This window comes from Euprymna scolopes, chromosome 20, assembly GCF_053919585.1.
Source record: "Euprymna scolopes isolate OS-2025 chromosome 20, ASM5391958v1, whole genome shotgun sequence".
Classification (NCBI taxonomy): domain Eukaryota; kingdom Metazoa; phylum Mollusca; class Cephalopoda; order Sepiida; family Sepiolidae; genus Euprymna; species Euprymna scolopes.
In genome coordinates, this window is record NC_136501.1 from 60481568 (window position 1) to 60503344 (window position 21777).

The following is a 21777-nucleotide window of genomic DNA, read 5'->3' on the forward strand; positions in this document are numbered from 1 at the left end:
ATATATATATATATATATATATATATATATATATATATATATATATATGTATATATAATATATATTATATATATATATATATATATTCTGTGGAAATATATTTTCTTATAATATATAGCAATCCTTATTTAAGAAGCTCAATATAATTACAGAGAAATATAGTGAATAAATGACAAAAAAACTATATTTCAAAGTTCATGATGTTGAGCATCTTATATTTTATTCCTTTTTAATTCAGTTGACATTTACAATTCTTGGCAGTATTTGTTTCATAGCGCAAAATCAATCACTTGATTATTATATCAATCAGTGAATCTATTATGCCTATAACTCATCAGAGGAAATAGCAACAACTTATCCGTCAAAAAGAAAAAAAGTGCGTTTTGACATGATTAAAATCTGAAAATCGAAAGAGAAGCTGCAAATACCTAATTATATGTTTCCATTACTCCATATATATATATATATATATATATATATATATATATATATATATATATATATATATATATATATGGTTAAAGGTGGTTCGAGCAGTTTTCTATAGAGCAGAATGTATTTTAATATTATAGTAAACATACTAATTCAATTAAAATATAGGAAAAGAATAATGCTCGTTGTAAAGCCGATGTATCAAAGCTCAATAGGCAAATATCCTTGAGCTACTTTTATATTTGGTAAGGTGATTGATAATTTATAATTAAAAATTAAGATTAAAATTAAAAATTAAAAATCCGTTTCATAAGAAGGAGCACATAAAGCCAAGAAATTGTACGTCGTTTCGGAAACGATGTCTTTTTTATTGTGACGCACATTAATAAATTAAGCGATTATGAAATAAGCTAACCGTTAGGAACTTCCCTTTTGGCGTTTCAATTTGAAATAAAGCAGTTAGAGGATGCATACAGACAACATATAAATGAATTGCCCTGAGGATTATTTCGGTTTTCCAAGGATGAACAATTTTCAGATTAATCTGCACTACTTAAATGCTAGGTTTATTCATGGTGTCTTTTATTAAAAAAAAAAAAATTATTTTGCTGATGAGGAGATTTTGTTTTTATAAAAAAACTATATGCTAAAATTATTGTCCTTGACGCAATGTCTGTCACAATAAAAAGTATCGTTTCCGAAACGATCGTACAATTTATTGGCTTTATTGTGCTCCTTCTTATGAAACGGATGTTTAATTTTCAATTTTTAATTTTAATTTTGCATTATAAATTATCAATCATCTTACCAAATATATATATATATATATATATATATATATATATATATATATATATATATATATATATATATATATGAGAGAGAGAGAGAGAAATTTTTCCCCATTGATAGGCGCACTCATTCTTAAAAGGGGAACACATCGTAAAATCTAGAACACTCATTCTCTTAGAACTGTTGCTATAGATGATTATGTCAACTGCATTAATGTAAACGAGTTAACTTAGCATGCCACTCTGAAGATCAGCGATGGATCTAGGAAGAATCTGGGCCGATAATTGACCTGGATTTTAGATTTATTTATAACAGCTACTTTTAAAACTCTACCAGACAAAAAAGACTTGATAGTCCAGTAGACAGTTCCACATGGCGGTCGTCAGGATGTACTTATATCCATTACAACGCTTCCCCTAAGCAAAATTTTCCAGTGAAATGTAGCTTACATACCCTCTCTTCTTTAAGTCTATTTACTTTTTTAAAAATGTCCGTCTTATTCAAGGCTTGAGGTTTTCATGGTTGCACCTTTGGTATATCTGATCTTTGGTTCGGGGATACCTTCATATGAGAATTTTTACTTATCCTGACAGGAATTTCAAAAAGGTATATAGTACTTATATTGGTATAATCGGTAATTTCCGTGATATCTTTCGTGTGTCTGGGTCTCAATAGATTCCGATGTCTTTTGTACGGAATTTTGTTTTCAATTATGTCATATATAGGCTGTTGATAATAATTATTTTCTTTCCAAAACATTCATCTAGCCCAAAGTTTTTGAAGAAACATTCTGAAGAGGTTAGTCATCTGTTTTTTTTTTCTTTTAGTTATGGCTTCCTCGCCGGAACATAGAAGAGCCTATACAACACGAAGCATATTTTCTAGCGAGCATACATTATGCTGACGATAAACGTTACGTCGTATTCGGGTATGACAGTATGCTGTAATCTTCCTACAATTTCCAGTATACTTCTGTCATATGTGCCCACTCATTGAGGCATGGTAGACGTGATCACGTGTTCAATCGACAATGATTTGCAGTATACTTAAAAAAAAAATTCTCGTGAACTGGTTTCGATTGTCGCCGACTAAGATTTTCGTAAGTCTAAAACGGCTACAATTTCGAAAAGTGTATTTAACGTATTTGCACGTCACAAATAACTGGCATTTTGTGAAGCTGTCCACAAGCAAGTGAAATAGTTCATAACTATTTATGAGTGCCATGCATAGTCATATGATATCGAGTACATGGGATATCTGTCTTCAGTCATGGCATTATTTTTAACTGCAGACCCCTTTCGGCCAGTTTGCATATTATATGTTTTTTCACCATCATGGCTATGCACTGGTCCATCATAGGACTATATGGGTAATCTCTTATCAACGATTTTATTCATGAAAAATTCCCATATTTAACCTGTGGAATTCTTTGAGTAGCCTCTTCTGAAGAATAACAGGCATTGCTTCTCTATCTGTATATAGCAATACGCAGCCACATCAAGAAAAAATCCACACAATTTCCAGTTTTTAATTCTCTTGTTCCACCAAACTAGTTTTTGGTTTCATTTCCTAATGAAACAATCATTTGCAGCTTTTCTCGCTTGCGTCGTCTAGTGTGACCGGAACTTCTCTAATTCATAGCATAACCGACTCGACTATTAACCTTCGTCTCATAGCACTGCTATTTCGTTTCTTCGAGTAGTTCCGAATATTTGGGTATAAATTCTGATAACCCACCTACGTGGCTTTTCCTTTTCGACGATAAATATTCTATTTTAAAATTAAAATTCATTGTTTTTATTCCATTTTCACCCTAAACAAATGCCAACACCTCTTTTACGTAGTGGGCTACTCTCTGAGACAAAAGTTTCAGGGATACTATGTAGGGAGTTGAGCAGCAAGATGCATGTTTATATTGCACCTGAACTTCTGCATGTTAGTACAGTTGGGAAAGAAGGAACCCGGAATATATTTCAAAAGACGAGCAGTTCTGAGGAAAGATGTATTAGACTAGAAGGCTGTTTTATATTATATATATTATATCTTATATCTAGGGATCTCTACTTAGTAGGTGAAGGATTTTGCTGCGTGTCTGGTTTTTCGGGCGGCGGGTAGTATTTCCGTCGCGTGGTACAGTGGCTTTAGTTCGTCAGAGCATCCACCATTAAAATTCTTTTAGAACAAGCAGAGGGATTCAAAATTTATATCGCGTATGAAATAATCTCTTTTATCGAACATTTTCAATAGATGTTTTTTGTTGGCTAAAGGGCATGGTATCTGTTTTTTGTTTGATTGTTTTTTTTTAATTTTCGTATTTTATATTTTCTACCGTCCTCATCTTTTGCAACAATATCATATTTTTTCCTCGTTTGATTCTCGGTCACATCTTTTCATAAATACGAAAAGACGCTGGAAATGTTGAATCAAAATCTGGGCCGTATATAAATTCCCATAATAACTTAAAGAGTCCTTCAACTGAACAATTCCTCGACCCTGAGACTTTTGTAGTTGTAGACTATAGTTCTATAAAAGTGGTTTATTTTCTTAAGCTGGTTTTCTAATTACACAGGAATCACCACTTATCAAGGCCAGGAGGCCACTCGAGGATAAGGGTTAAGGGGTATACATTAGTCAATGTTATCATAGCGTAGTAAACATAAATATTGGGAATTTTGTAAATTGGATACTTAAGGGGGGGTTCATCAAGAACTTGTGTACATTGGCCTTGAAGACAATCAGATTGCAGTCAGCTGGAAAGCAGGCAATCGGAAGAGAGTTCAACAAGCGTGCAGTTCTAAGAAAGAAGCTTTGTTCATGGAATCTACATTTAGGTTAAGGCACAGATAAACAGTCTAGGAAATTATTGATAATGGTTTGGGCCAGACGAGTGTTTTTCGTGAAAGTTTGGCGAGAGGGGGCCGTAGATTGAAGCTCAGACGAGCACTTGCTATGAAAATATAGATAAAGCAGAGACAGGCTCGCAGCGTCTCCTCTGTTGGAAAGAAGTTGCAGGGAAGAGAAAAGGGCATCCCCCACTAAACTACGAAGTCTATTTTGCACTCTGTCAAGGCAGGATAAGCTACTTCTAGTAGATCCTGCCCAGATGTGGCAACAGTATTACGTCGTTGCTTGAATATCTTTTCAAGCCGCATGTTACTGTTACTATTGAGATTGTTGTTGTTAGTATTGAGATTGTTGTTGTTATTGCAAAATTACTTGAAATTTAATCACTTTTATCAACGAGAAAAAGTAATCCAATATGTATAGACGATAAGTCCCTACGTCCCATGAGACAAAGAGGGCGTTCTTACTTTTTGTAATGATGTATTTTTATACGTTAATTAAAAATATTGTAGAGAACAAATATTCACTTTCTGTAATAAACGATCAGTATTCCGAACATTCATCGTTAGTTTTCTGCGTTTTTTTTTTCTTTACATCTGTTCGTTGTAAAACTTTTTCAAATATGTGAGTTTGTTTCGAATGTAGGATTTCACTAGTAAAACTTGTACGTTAGTTACGACCTGCTTCTGAAATTACTGATGTGATTTCGAAACGGTATATATATATATATATATATATATATATATATATATATATATATATATATATATATACAATGGTCGCTAGAAAAGCAGGAAATTTGTCTAACAACGATTAATTTTTCCAAAGAATAAATTTTACCAAGTTTTTCAAAGACAAATGTTATATTATACACATAGATACTCAAAATGCTGTCCGTGCAATTTATGGGCGCGTCTTTACATAGAAAACCAACAAAAGAACTAATAAAAGATAGCAATCACGCATTTTATTAAGAATCTAAGCTGACCTTTAAATTTCCCCCTTTTCTAGCGGCCACCATGTATATATACACACACACATATATATATATATATATATATATATATATATATATATATATATATCTATATCTATATCTCTATAAAAACAGAGATGTGTGTGCCACAGACGATTTCTGATTGGTTAATCCAATAATCACATCTCCTAAAAAACTATGGTTCGTAGGCTCTTAATTTTACCATAAAATATTATGGCTTTATTTATTGTCCATCTTGGAAGGGTTTAATTTTTTTCTAACTTGCCATTTACAAATTAGAAAAATACGAAACTAACTTACAATCTAAAAATCGAACCTCCGACTCAACGTCCGCCATTCAGAAAGCAAACGCTGGACAGATTATTAGTACTACTACTACTACAAACAATACAGCACGAAAACACGCGCACACACGCACACACACTCACGTCCACTACCGTCCTTGGCTACGTCACGTTGTTATGGCAACACGATAAATACACAGTAAATTTTATTTTCTTCATTTCTACGCAAATATTACGCAAATGTAAATCATATAGAATATCTGTATGAATATAATTACACGTAATAGTTAAATAAAGATGATCATCGTATAAGAGAACCGAAAAAAAAAACTAATAGGGAATTTGTATAAAGTTGTATTTTCTTTTTAAATAAATAGAAAAAAGGGGTGTTGATAAGACTACCGATACTTATACAGTTTAGTGACGACATTAAAAAAATGGAAATATTGAAACAAACATTTTATTGTACATAACTGTTATAGACTGAAGTTCTCCGAGAAAAAATTTCACTTCATTTGATCAAGTAGTTTGTTCTTACAGCGAAAAACAATTATTTATCACGACGACGTCAACGTGGCCATTTCGGAAATGTACCTAGCAGAATACCTCCATTTTATGCCAAATTTCGCAATCTAGCCTTTTTTTTCTCGCCATATTGAGATGCGCACAACACATCTGCAATTTTTTTACGTTTTTTTTTTTTTTAAATCTGGAATTTTTTTGCGTATTTTTTTTTTTTAAATAAGAATACTATTGAATATGCAAAGAAATTGAAGAATGCAAAGAATTGAAGAATTTTTATACGAGATTATTTTCGAAACATGCCCAGTTGGACACGCATGGATAACTTCGAAACTTCGTTTATTTACTTCTGTTACAAATTAAAAAAAAAAAAAAAACACTCCAAACATGGCATCTGTCTTCGAAAAAAAAAAAAAAAAATCTCATTCTGGTGGGGGGGGGAAGGGCTAGATTGGCCTAAAATGGAGGTATTCTGCTATGTGCGGCAGTTACCTGCCCTTGGGGAATTCCTGGGCCTGCAATAACATTTCCAAAATGGCCACGTTGACGTAGCCGTGATAAATCATTGTTTTTCGCTGTAAAAAAAAACTACTTGATCAAATGAAGTGAATTTTTTTCCGGAGAACTTCAGTCTATAACAGTTACGTACAATAAAATTTTTTTTCAATATTTCCATTTTTTAATGTCGTCACTAAACTGTATAAGTACCAGACTATCAATACACACAAAAAAATATAGATTTATTTTTGGGTAAAGTTCCCCTGGGGTTTCCTTTCACTTCAGTAAATAATGGTATTTTGTTATATATATGGCGTACTATTATCCTTATATATATGATGTTCATGTTTATATATATGTATAAGTGATAGTGTCTGTGTGTGTCTGTGCGTCTGTGTGCATTTCCCTACGCTAAAACTCTGTCAATTTTAAGCCTACAGATTCGAAATTTGATATACAGGGTACTGAGATTTGGGAAATCGATGTGATAGGTTTTCGACAGAAATTTGGCGATTAAGTGGTCAATATTCAACAACTAGACCTTTGAGAACTCTACCAAACTCCTCCTACAATTTAAGGTCTGAACACGTGATATTTTATATATAGATTCCTTGGACATGGATCTAACTTATTAACTTTACTTGATCCCTAAACAATAAATGTTAAGAGGTCATAATAGGGGTCAAAGTTTAAAAAAATTGACCTTTTTTTTCCTCAGCATACACTTCAAAACACCTGGGCAACGCCGGGCACCGATTGCTAGTATATATATATATAAAACTACTTAATTTACTCACATAAAATCAATATACGAAAGCATAGATTTATGCGTAAACTTTAAGTATTTACTTCAAAATGCTCAATACGTAGGTAGAGCTAGTTAGTAATTTATAAAATCGCCATATATATTTTATAAATTACTACACACATATATATATATATATATATATATACATATATATATACACACACATACAAAAACCCCATATATATATATATATATATATATATATATATATATATATATATATATATATACATCATATGAGTTTGACCGCAAATTTATTTTTTTTATATGGTCAGGTTAACGTTAGATAGTTCTGTTAATTTACTATAAACAAATGTAAATATTTGTCAATTGTATTAAAATCTGCCGAGTAAGGTTAGACGGATGCTTTGGCTAGCTTTAAATCGCATCAACAGTTGAGGGGGGGGGCGCTGAGATAAAGAAGTTCTTGATTTACTAGTTTTTGTCTCACCTCCTTCATTTTCAGTTTCCTCTACTCTGCGTCAATTTTACAGCTCATAAAATGTCCGATTCAAATATCCATACCTTAATAAGCCGGGAAGGTGAGAATAAAAAAATGCCCTTTTACGAATTATTTATGAGGATATAAAGACAGAAGTATCTCTAAAATAAAATGATAGAAAATCGAGTTAAAACTTCACAGAGTATTATATATATATATATATATATATATATATATATATATATATATATATATATATATATTTATATATATATGTGTGTGTGTGTGTGTGTGTATATATATGTGTATATATAGTGTTATAATGGAACAAGTCAAGGAGAAATTCCGGATATGAGAGCTCAATGTGGTAAACAGAGCAATAACAAAAAAATATAACACGGAAACTACATAATTGTCTATGCAATAATTTATTTCAACCTTATGGTATTTTCAAGCATCTAAAGTAGACAATTACACTTTTGATACTGAAATAAAGAAAGAAAAAGAATCGTGTGTGTGTGTGTGTGTTGCCCGCGCGCGTGTGTGTATGTGTGTGTGTGTGTGTGTGTGTGTGTGTGTGTGTGTGTGTGTGTCTGTTGTTACGTCGAGCTACCGGACAGCCGTTTATAAGTGCCGTAATGTTCTTGTTGTTTTTTTTTTTTAAATCCCTCGCACCCTCTCTATAAAATGTATTAAGTGGATTGCTACTACCACCCCCTCTGGTTTTTTGACGGTCGAGGCCCGATTCTTTTTCTTTATTTATTTCAGTATCAAAAATGTAATTGTCTAGTTTAGATGCTTGAAAATACCATAAGGTTGAAATAAATTATTGCATCGACAATTATATAATTTCCGTGTTATATATATATATATATATATATATATATATATATATATATATATATATATATATATATATGTATATGTATATATATATGTATTATTATTATTATTATTATTATTATTATTATTATTATTATTTTCTCTTAGTGTATTTGTCTGTCCGTCCGTTACATTGTTTTCGGAAACTAATGGGCCGATCTGCTTTAATTTCTATATGAAGGTTTATTATTATAATGTGCAGAGAATTAAGTAGTGTGGTATCGATTCGAGCAACTGTGGTGGGTTAATAAGAATCAATTAGCCAAATATTATATTTATTCTAGAATGCTTCTCAGAAACTAATGATCGAATATGGATAAAATTCTGAACACGGTGCAATGAATTAATTATTCCGGTATACGTTCAGTGCAGAGATATTAATAGAGATTATTTACCATTATACCACATTTATATAAGAAGTTTGACACAAAACACTAATTCTCAGTCAACGGGCTGTAAATGTTCACCTGTTCTGAACGGGCTACATGCTTTATAACAATAACAATATCAATAATAATAATAATAATAATAATAATAATAATAATAATAATAATAATAATTATTATTATTATTATCATTAGTTATAGTAGTAATAGTAGTATTAACATTGTTATTGTTATTATTATTGTTGTTGTTGTTGTTGTTATTATTATTATTATTATTATTATTATTATTTACGCACTCGAAGATTTTCATACGCGCCATCATCAAAAAGTCATCTGAGAACAACCTGGAGTCAGCGCAACAACATGTCTCTCAGATTTTCACTAATTATTACCTGCTTCAATAACCTTTGCGTTATGGAAACAGCCGTTTAACCTTTATATCACGCTGGCAGCGATCATTGGTCGTTAGTAGAATTTAAGTAGCAATATGTTTCCATAAAATCTCAGTCCTCTTCGCACTCATACAATGGGAGTCTGGTTTATGATTTTATTCCCCGGTCTTTCCATTATACTCGACGCTTCTCGACTATTTTTTTGTGGTGCAGATTATGTCACCAGTACAATTTGGGGGCGGGAATTTTTTATTTTTTTTACACGGTGATCACCACTTATCAAGGCCAGGAAGCCACTCAGGGATAAGGGTTATTGCAAGTACATTACATTAGTGTGGAGATTTGATGAAGTGTTTAATTAAGGGGGCGGTTCATTAGGAATTTTTAACATTGGATTTGAAGACATCCAAGTTGTAGTCCGGAGGGAAGCAGGCAGACGGAACAGAGTTCCACAGGCGTGCAGTTCTAAGATATTCTTACAATCGTGTTCTACTTCTACTGCAGTTTTTAATTTCTATATCCAGCTGGCTCTAATATCTCATATGTTGATGCATTCAAGGGGTTTACTTAATGTTTCAGTCGTTTTCATGATTTTTATCGGTCGTTTCGTCCCAATTGTCCCTCTTATTCCAATCTTTCCCATTCTTTTTTCAAAGTTTTTTCGGGGTTCTTCATAGTGATCGTACCATTATTGCCATTATCTTGATATTATTGATATCCCATATCCTGCTGTGCTCTGTCTCTATGATATAAACTCTGAGGTCTGGTGTGGGTACAATGTGGGAAAGCGTTTCCTTCTTGTTAAGTATAAGGACACCCGGACTGTTTGCTTGGATAGGTTTATTTATTTGTATGATTATACCCTATAGATATTTGAGACTTCCGTTTTCGAGTACTTCTGCGGGATAGTCAGAGTATTCACGATGCAATGGCCTGCATACTCCCTAGTGTACCGCCTTCCTTAATTGATGGCGTTTATTCTTATATTCTTTTGAGGCTAATTTGCTACATTCGCTTATTATGTAATTTAGTGTTCCGTCTTTTTTCTCATCGAGTCTGGATTTGCTGTTGTTTGGTGTCTATTCGATCTTTGCGTTGATGTGGTTGGTTCTAATTTTTTTTTTTTTTTGCGTCTGTTATTATGGATTCAATTATTATTATTATTATTATTATTATTATTATTATTATTATTATTATTATTATTAAAAGAAGAAACAGGCGGAAGAGACTAGAAGAACATACTTGAGTGCGATAACTGACCCATATAACCTAGCAACACTAGCGGGATGACGATAAGTTTAAGCGTAAATGCACTAGGAATCCACTGTGCAGCTATGTAAGACAATGCCCCATAATCCTGAACCCCGGTAATATAGCGGTACAAGAACGTGCTATTGTTACTAACAAAATTGTTGTGAAGAGTCAGTGACGCCATTTAAATTTTGGAATTCTGAGAATACTAATTATCATTTCATTTCAAAGTTAATAAAAAAAATTAAACAAAACGCCATTATCATCAAGAAATTTTCGGTAAACCGCCATTGCCATAGACAAAAGCGATTTGAACTGGCTAATAAATTTAGCAATAAGTAATAGAAATCCAAGAAGACTTGTCGAGAGAACATCCCGAGATTTTACCAGTGTTAATCCCTTATGTAAGAAATTATTAATAGAAAAAAAAAACTCTTCGAAATATAATTATATAAAAGAAACTGATAACAGGTATGCATAATTCATCTGTATCCATAGTTATGCAGCGTTTTCGGTCTATATAGGAGATTCCTTAGATCATCGAGAACATCCGACCGACGTTTAACATAGTCAGTGTTAAACTTGTGACCATTCGCATAAATACGCGCTGTGTATTAATATCAGCTCCCCTAACCGGAAAATGCTTGCGGATAAGGACCGCGTGTGTATTCGATATTACCTAAGATATTTCTTTTTTCGGGAGAAGCACATACAAGACGAATAACACACTCGGTATCCTCGGGTGTATTTAAAATAGAGTAAAATATTCTGTATCTTTTATGGGCGAGACGAAAAATTATCTAACATCTAAACCAAATAACCGATGCATTATTGATTATGTCACGAGTTTATGCACAAAGGAAAGCCGTTGGATAATTAATTGATATGTATGACGGTCTGTGAATGATAAAGGACCACGAAATTTATATAAGACTGGCGGGGGTGCTGTATGTGTAAAAGAAATAAAAATTTTGGTAGAGAGGAAGGCTCGAACTCGAAGCCTTGAGACTAAGTTAGAAAGTTAGTTAAACACATTACCCCGACGCTAATCGAGCACAACAACTAGAACTCGTGAAATTAAACGTTAAAAAAAAAACAGGTGGTTAAACGAGCGTCAAGTATTTTTATGTCAAACATCAGTATTAGTAGTAGCAGTAGTAGTAGAGAAATGAAATCACAGCGCGAATTTTGGTAATATAAAAGTCACTGACATGAAAGATATTTACGACCTCGCTCCGTAAATCGGAGATATTATAATCTAGACACTAGATAAAAGGTTCTAAGAAACAGTGACCCCTCTAGTCGACCCCCCCCAAAAAAAAAACTTTGCCGGGCATATGAAAAAACTGCACACACACAAACACACACACATTTTCGCTTTTATCGTGTTGATAGAATAGATTACAGAAATCTTAATAGGAGCACTTTGGAAATGAGCAAAATAGGGAACAGCTAAACCAGTAAGAAAAATATGAGAATAACAAATGAAGATGAATCAACTAGACTGAAGAAAACAGAAGCAAACACATAGGCTGATTAAATGATTGTACACAAGGTGTCACTAACAAAAGACCAACATTCTGGAAATTATTAAATACTTATGTGTTTATTCTTTCAAACGTGATACTTTAAGGAAAATATGTGTAGCTCTAGTGCCGCGCTATTGAGTTATTTAAAAAAAAACGACTTTTATGTTATTTATTGATATGTCTTTACTATCACAGGTAATTAATCACATTAATGTATAGGTTGTATATATATATATATATATATATATATATATATATATATATATATATATATATATATGTATATAGATATACTAGCATTTCAGCCCGGCGTTGTCCGTGTGTTTGGATGTGTATGTTGAAAAAAAAAAAAAAAAGGTTGTAGTAGGAAGGCAGGCTCGAACCAGTACCGCGAAGGAGGAAAAGAACGGGTTAAACATCTACGCTGTTAACCTAACGTCTATGCTGTTACGACCACCGCCAAACTGGAAACGACATTTTTTTAAAATTAAGGCTAGGCAATCTAAAGGAGAGGCCAACCTTAAAAAATACCGGCGAAAAAAGTGACCCCCTGTAGAAAAGTTCCTAGTTGAAGAGGAAGATATTATTTTTTTTTTTAGCCAATATTTTGATATTTGTTGTATGAAAAGTCGAACTTAAAACGATACTGATCTTGGTAAAATCTGTCGCCTCTATTGAAAGTATAAGACACTCATGCAAACAGACATACATGCATACATTTATATATTGGTAACTAAAAATTTTCGACCCAAACTGATGAAAAAGCTTTCCCTATCTCTATAAACTCTTTATGTAAAATTTCAAATATTTAGACCAGAAATTGTCTGAGAAATTTGGAAGAGACCGCAGAGGTCAATTTTTTTTAATTTTGACCCCTTTTTTGACCCCTTAAATTTTATTGTTTTGGACTCAAATCAAGTGATTAAGTTAGATCTATGTCCAACGAACCGATATCTAAAATTTCAAGTCTGTAGACCCAGAATAGTCGGAGGAGTTTGGTAGAGTTCTCAAAGGTCAGATCGTTGAACTTTGTCCCTTTAATCGCAAAACTCATGGCTAAAAACCGATCACATCGATTTTCCCAAATCTCAGTACCCTGTATATAAAATTTCGAGTATGTAGACTAAAATCTGGCAGAGTTATTGCGTAGGGAAATGTACAAAACCCCACACACAAACACACAGGAAGACACTTTCACTTTTATGGATATATAGATATGTATGTATATATGTATATGTATAAAGAGATATATAAGTATGACTGGGTTCAAAAACAGCCTACAGAAAATGGACTCTGATTTATGAAAGTATGATAGGTTATGAAAAGGAAGGGTTGTAAAGAGATAGCTTGGAATATGGGGCTATCAAAACCAAAGCAAAATATGATGAAAGTATAAATAAAATAGATAAACTCCATAATTAATTATACCATACCTGTTCACACTGAAACACTTATCACAATATTGTGGATCCATATTAAAAAAAAATCTTGTTAAACTTTGTGACATATTTCCATTCTATGGAGGTCAGGGGCAAACGAACACCCCATAATTTTATTATACCGTATTTCTTTAAACTGAAACATAATTATCAAAGTATATTTACGCAGATAGATATGGAAGGTCTTTATTAAAGTTTGTGCCTATTTCAATTCTCTGGAGGCCAGGCGCGAACACAGACCCCACAATTTTATTATACCATCCCTATTTAAGTTAAAACATACTTATCAAAGTATTATTATGCACATCTATATCAAAAACATTTGTAAACGTTTTTTTTTTAATGTTTTATTTCGATACTTTGCGGATCAGGCGCGAACGCAGACCCCACAATTTTAATGAACCACCGTCCTGTCAGATCAAACATACCCATTCAGTTTTTTTTTTTAAATAGTCAAGTATATAGCAGCCTATTCGTGACTAGACCCACACACACACATACACACACATTCAGCTTTATATTATATATATATATATATATATATATATATATATATATATATATATATATATATTCAAATTCGTTGACTTTATGATCGTCCGTGATTAAGTTCGATTTAATAATTTTGCAAGCAAATATAAAAGTAGGCTTTCAATATCAATACTAGTGCGACAATAACTCTGGTATATATATATATATATATATATATATATATATATATATATATATATATATATATATACATCACAATATATATATATATATATATACACCACAATATATATATATATATATATATATATATATATATACACACCACAATATATATATATACACCCCCATATATATATATATATATATATATATATATATATATATATATATGTACACACACCACCATATATATATATATATATATATATATATATATATATATATATATTAGAGAGAGAAAGACAGAGGCATGTCCCCCACACCTCTTACCTTTGTCGAAGGAAACTACAACTTGCTGCTATATTTTCAAATGATCGGAAATAACAGTGAGCGGAGACTTGATTCAAAATGTTTCTCCTCTCTTTTTGAAATAGGGTAAAATTATGAATATCTCCGGTATCCAATAATTCTTAAAAGCTATGAAATTTACTTAATGTTTATACAGGAAAGAGATGGTTTAACAAGTGAGATATATTTGAAATAAAGCATATATCTATACACGTACATATACATACACACATATACAATGAAGCAAATTGTTTAAAAATTACTTAGTGTTTGACCGCAGCCACACGAGTAGGCAGACACACAGTCCTAGTATAATAAATCAATATAATGATGTACAAATTTATGTTGTTTACTAAGAATAATAAACGAAAATATTCGTAATTATATAATAAATAAATAAAATGTATTTATGAAACTCACATTGAGCAAACGCCGGTTATTTAGCTAATGGATACAAACATATGTCTTTTATAAAATGAAGATATCATAAAAGAGAAACATAGGAATATAAAGCTGTCTAAATGTAAACCCGTTTACAGTATATGAATCATGAATGGAAACAATTTCAATGCTGAAATGATATAATTTTTTGTGCTTTCACATCTGTTTTCAACTTTTAGTAGGAGCGAAAATATTCTGTAAACGGTTTATGCTGATCGAAATAACCATGAGATGTGGCCGGCAGCGTGCACAAGGGAGGTAAAGCATGGACGACTTTATCGGAACGGAATGAGGATAATGGCGAATATAATGCGCCAGGAGAAGACATTTTTATGATGATGGGTGACATTTAAGTTTTTTTTTTTGTGGAAATCGGAATGATTTCTTTCAAGAATTCATTCTCCAACTTAAACAACACGCGAAAACACGATTGACAGTTTCGTTCAAGAAAAAAGAAATGGCGTCCGTTTTCGTTAATATGTTTATTTTGTTGTCAATGATTGAAGTTTATGGCGTGATTTTCGAATTTATTTTCTTTTTTAAACATTTTAATAGGTGAGAAAAAAGGAAAATCATTTAATAAATATCCGGTTAAAATAAAGAATAATATAGTAAATAATAAATAGCTTAAAGCAAGTACAAACGAATACAAAATAACAAAGTGTTTCTTCTCCTACTAAAAATAAACAATGAGACAAAAGACGAAAGTCGCCTATGCGCATGCTCTGAAAATAATTTATAAAATGCGTACGACGACGCAACTCGGCGACATCTTGAAAATATACAAATGTACAAAATATCGGAATAAATGCTTTTTTTTATATAACGAGGAAAACTTTTTATTACTAAACTAATTTTCAGATAAATTCTAAGTTGAGACATTAGGATGGTGGAAAAGTAATGTAGTTTTTTGACGCTCATGGAATCTGCGTTTGTATTTAGGCAGAGATAAAGAGTGGGGAAAATTATTGACAGTAGTTTTAGCCAGACAGGTGTTTCTCGTGAAAGATTGGCGAGGGGGACCAGACAGTGGAGCTCAGGCGAGCACTTGCCATGGAAATAGCGATAAAACAAAGACAGGCTCGCAACGTCTCTTTTGTGGAAGAGAGGCTGCAGGGAAGAGAAATCCCCCACCAAACCACGAAGCCTATTTTGTACTCTGTCAAGGCAGGACAGGCCGTCTGGAGCGGTAGAAGGATCCCGCATTTTCCCAACGTCCCTGGCAACAGATTTGATGTACGTTTTACATTTCAGATCAGGAGTAAAGGTCAAAGCCAGAAGCTTGTCAAAACATGGAGCCTCAACAAAACGATAGCCATCAATTTCAATTGATTCCAGATGGGGATCAGAGCGTTGATGATGTAAAGATAGAAGCTTGGTTTTGGATGCATTAAAAGTGACCAGCAACCTCTTCTCCCATTGTACCACGTGCTCAAGATCAGAGGAGAGAGAATCAGAGAGAACTTTGTCATTTACGGCCTTTGATCTTTTGCGATAGATGGTCGTGTTATCAGCATAGATGTCAACGAATGATTTAAGTATGTGTTTTGGGAGATCATTGATGTAGATCAGGAAGATATATATATATATATATATATATATATATATATCTATATATATATATATATGTGTGTGTGTGTGTGTGTGTATGTATATAGATATATATGTATATGTAATTATATTTATATATGTATATATGTATATGGGTATAGATATATATGTATGTATAAATGTATATGTATATATATATATATATATATATATATATATATTTATGTATTCATTGGTCTTTTTGAGCGTCCATAATAAAGTTTGATTTAATAATTTTTCAAGCAAATATAAAATTAGGCTTTTAATATCAATGTTAGTGCGACAAAAAAACTCGGGTATATATATATATATATATATATATATATATATATATATATATATATATATATATAATGGAATCTCCCGTCGTGTTCGACGCATGCGGATCAAAAATTCGCTCTGTTTCATTTTGCCGTCAATGCTTGTGCCGCATGTGTGACACGAGACCAACTCTGCTCCCACAAACCAAGCCGCACGACTCACAGGATACAGGCTGGGAAGGTGCTGTTCCTACTCCGGCTCTACAAAGATTTGTTTGATTCGATAGCCGTGTGTCAATGTATGTGTTAATGCCCGCAAAACATTTTTCTCTCCACAATTTTCTATCCTCAGCATCTTCTTCAAAAGTTTTTGGGTTCAGGCCTGCGTGCTTAAGATTGTCTTTCAGCTTATACCTGTACCTCAGAAATGGACGACCCATATTTCGATTACCCTCTTTCAGTTGACTGTATGCTAGTTGCTTAGGAACGCGGTTTTCGTCCATGCGATCAAGGTGACCAGCCCAGCGAAGCTTAGACTTCATCTGGAAGGCCTCAATACTTTAAATGTCGCACCTAGCAAACAATCCCAAGTTAGGGGCCTTGTCTTTCCATTTTAATCCACATATACTACGAAGGCAACGCTTATGGAATGTATCCAGTTGCGGTATGGGGTCCAGATTTCCCATCCATACAGGAGTATCGAAACAATCAATGCACGATAAACTGAGATTTGGGGCTTTAGAGTCAGACCTCTTCCATTCCATACTCTTGACCGCAGTTTGCCGAAGGCATCAGTCTCCTTTGAAATTCTGGTCAATATCTCATCATCCAGTGATGCTGACGAATTCACCTTACTTCCGAGATATGCAAAGGATTTAACATACTTTAGAGGCCGTCTATTCACTAAGATTTTCTGAGGCGGTTCCACATATTCTAGTCTTGGAATATTCACACCACCTTGCTACAACGGGGTGGGATTTGGTTGGTAGATAACCTCTGTCTTTTTAATACTAATCGTCAAACTAAATGCGTTTGCCGCATTGGAAAACTTGTCAACTAATTCTTGTGCTTGTTCAAATGAAGTGACCACGAGTGCAGCATCGTCTGCAGAAAGAAAATAACGAACCATTTTGCTTCTTGTTTGGGTTTTAGCTTTGAATCTTTGATGACTAAAAAGACCCCCGGTAGTTCTAAACTCTAAATGGACACCTTGCGTGCAATCTTAAAAAAAAAAAAAAACTAGATGTGATTTCTAATTTTTCTGAAGTTCTCGCAGCTGTAAAACAAATGCTACTGAGAAAGTGTGCAGGTGATGATGTTATAACGGCTGAAATATTTAAGTTTGGGGGGAACGCATTTTAAAAAAAAACTTTTGGAGTTATATATATATATATATATATATATATATATATATATATGTATATATATATATATATGTATATATATATATATATATAGAGAGAGAGAGAGAGGGGAGAGAGAGGGGGAGAGAGAAACAGAGAGATGCCCTCCAACCCTCTGGCCTTGATGGAAGGAAACTAAAACTTGCTGCTATGTTTTCAAATGATCTGAAATAACAGTGAGCCGAGACTTGATTCAAAATATTTCTCATATTTTATATCCCTGCTATTTTGGAAATAGGTTAAAATTATGAATATCTTCAGTATCAAATAATTCTCATATGCTGTGAAATATACTTTATGCATAAACACCAAGGATATGGTGTAACAAGTGATATATATATATATTTGAAATAATGTCTCTCCTTGATGTTATATTTGATTATTTGAAACCATAGCAGAAAATTCCGATCAACCCCCCCATGAAGGCCAATATTTTGGGGGAAATATCAGATATTTTGTAATTTATATGCAAATCTAAGAAAGCAAATGACTATGATTGAAACATTTTATAGCAGTAAAAATAAAAAATTCCAAAAATAGGTCATGGATGACGGATGATCTCCTTAGTGTTCGATCTTAAGAGAAAATGTCAAATAGCCCACTACACAATTTAGGCCATCGCTCTTCAAAAGAGCTATAATTTGTTAAATTCTGATCTATAATCGCTGAGATTTGGAACTGATAATATTGCCAAAAATGTGGTATGTATATCCATTTATGACAGCCCCTTTAAGAAACTCCTTTCTTATAGTTGAGCACTTTCATTTAAATTAAGTCGGTCAATTTAGCTCTTATGCATACATCATCGTATGACGATTAGATCACTCTCTTACGGACGTAAAGAACATTTAATTTAAAATGTTTAAATCTTTATACACCGGATTGAAATTTGAAATGATCTTATCTATGGCTCTTTAGGGGCAAAACTACATGAGAATTCCTGACTTTTTGAAACTTATACTACTATTCTATGGTTAAAATGTTATGACAATAAAAAAGAACCTATGAATGCAAACCAATAAAATATGCCCCAAATTGTCTATATATATATATATATATATATATATATATATATATATATATATATATATATATATATATAGTATCTTTTCAGATAGCTTAAATTTTGCTGCTTCAGAGATCCTCCTTTTTTCCTTGCCAGGTCACTAATATATACATATATATATATATATATATATATATATATATATATATATATATATATATATATATATATTGATTCGTAATTTATAATTAAAAATCGGTTTCAAAAGGAAGGACAAAAAAATTAATAAATTGTACGATCGTTTCGGAAACGATGTTTTTATTGAGATAGACAATACGTCTTGAACAATAATTTTATCATTTGATTTTACACAACAGAGTCTCCTCATCAGCAAAATAGTTGGGTGGGGCTTTAAAGACACCAAAAATAAAACTAACATTTTTTAAGTAAGGCAGATATGTCTGGCAAATATTTAAAATATAAAGAAAAACAGTTACTCATTTTCATATTGATAAACAAAGTAAGATAAAATAAAATAAAATCGGGTGGAAAAGTGAGGTTAAGAGGGGGTATCTTTAATATGTCTAATAATAACAATAATAATGATAATAATAATATATATATGTGTGTATGTGTGTATATATATACATTTTCTTCGCCCACCTTTAAAGCCCGTAAGTATCATAGTCAACCCATTCATTGGAATGTTTTCAAATGAGGTTTATGAATGATTAAAATAGTGATATATAACAACTTCAAAGGAAACGCAAATAAAGCTAATATTATCAGTTTAAGATCGTTAGAATGTCATTATTTTAATTTAAATTAAAAATGTATTTATAAAAGGAGTTAATTGCCATATTTGAAAAAATGATACTCAAGTAGAAAAATAAAGAAACTTTTATTGTTCAAAGGGAGGTAACCATTTATTACTTACAAAATTAGTTATTTTTCTATAATGTTTTTAACATAATGATATTAATAAAATCAATAATAGTTATAGCATTAATCTTTTTGGTATCAATTAAATCATATTATTATGTATAATAGTAACTATAATAGTTATAGAACTAATATTAATGAAAATAATAACATAAATTCAAAATTAAATAGATTATAAAATAAAATAGAAATTAATAGTAAAATATGAAATAAGATAATAATATTAATAATCGTAATAAATCCATAATTATTATAGTTATTAACTTATAAATTATAAATGTTTAAAGTAGATTAGTAATAAGAAAACTTTATGATTTATGGCGGCTTAAATTTGTCGAAACTAAACCAACGTTTATGAGTGCATCCCGAAAGAATTTCGTCTTTCAAGTTTAAGAGAATACATTTAATGTCATTATATTTTAAAATATTAACGGCTTCATATCTACAAAGTGCGCAGAATTAAAATAGCTTGGGGATATCTCTGCCTATGAAGCTTATTATATATTTACATTACAACGAGCACTGTTTTATTTCAATTGTATTAAGTAATTTATAATACATTAAAATAAACTCGCCTCTTTAGACTTTTTGCCTTAATTCCCTTAATATATATATATACATATATATATATATATATATATATATATATATATATATTTATATATATCACTGCATATAAAATGTTGTACAAAGGTCTATACTCAATGTCTATGATAAGAAAGGTCAATTGCGAGTGACCATTCCAGTAAATTCTTTAAAGACCTCTGATATTTTTACATGAATAGACTTTATTCGAATATCCATCATAAACTTCTGCGCAGTCATCTTGTATTTCGGTGTGCCTTAGCATTGCTTCACCCCTTCACTCGAACTAATCACTAATATACATCACAAGATTGCACGTCAGTAATCTTGAAATGGCGCAGGATGTAAAGTTCGGCTGCAGTAATGTCACAGCTATGTCGGTACAGTGCCGAACGATATAGGCCTTTTCCTGATCGGGGTTCGGAGAGGGATGAAGAAGAATCGTTTTCCTGTTTTTAAGTTCTCAGCCGTGACCCATCGCGATCAATGGAGAAAGAGAGAGAGAGAGAGAGAGGGGGGAGAGGGAGAGAGAGTTATGTTTCTGTCTTGAAGGTGGTCAGTTTAGGTTACCGGAAATTCCGTGACGTTCTTGTAATTCTGGCGATTTGGCATTTGCCTAGGATTGTCGAGAACATTTAGAAGGATAAGGCGGTAGGGGAAAATGTTGTGATGTGTATTATGGACTGGTCAGCGTTATGATTAAAGGAAGTGGGGGAAAAGAGTGAATAAGAGTTTGGGGAACGTTTATGAAAAGAGAAATAGTCAGGAGGGCATTTTTAAAACTTGGAGAAGACAAATTGAGGAAAACGAAATGTGCCATAAACAAAAAAGATGCAAGCGGAAAGAATAAATAGGAGGGAGAAAGCGGAGCTAGAGTCAGAAACTGATAGAAAAGGATTTGTGGAAAGAGAAGTAATATAATTTATGAAAAGAGAAATAAAATAATTTATGAAAAGAGAAGAAAACTTAAAGAAATAAAGTTAAATAAAAATAAATATATAAACTTTGAGAAGAAATAAACTTAAAGGCAAATAAACTTAGAGGGAAATA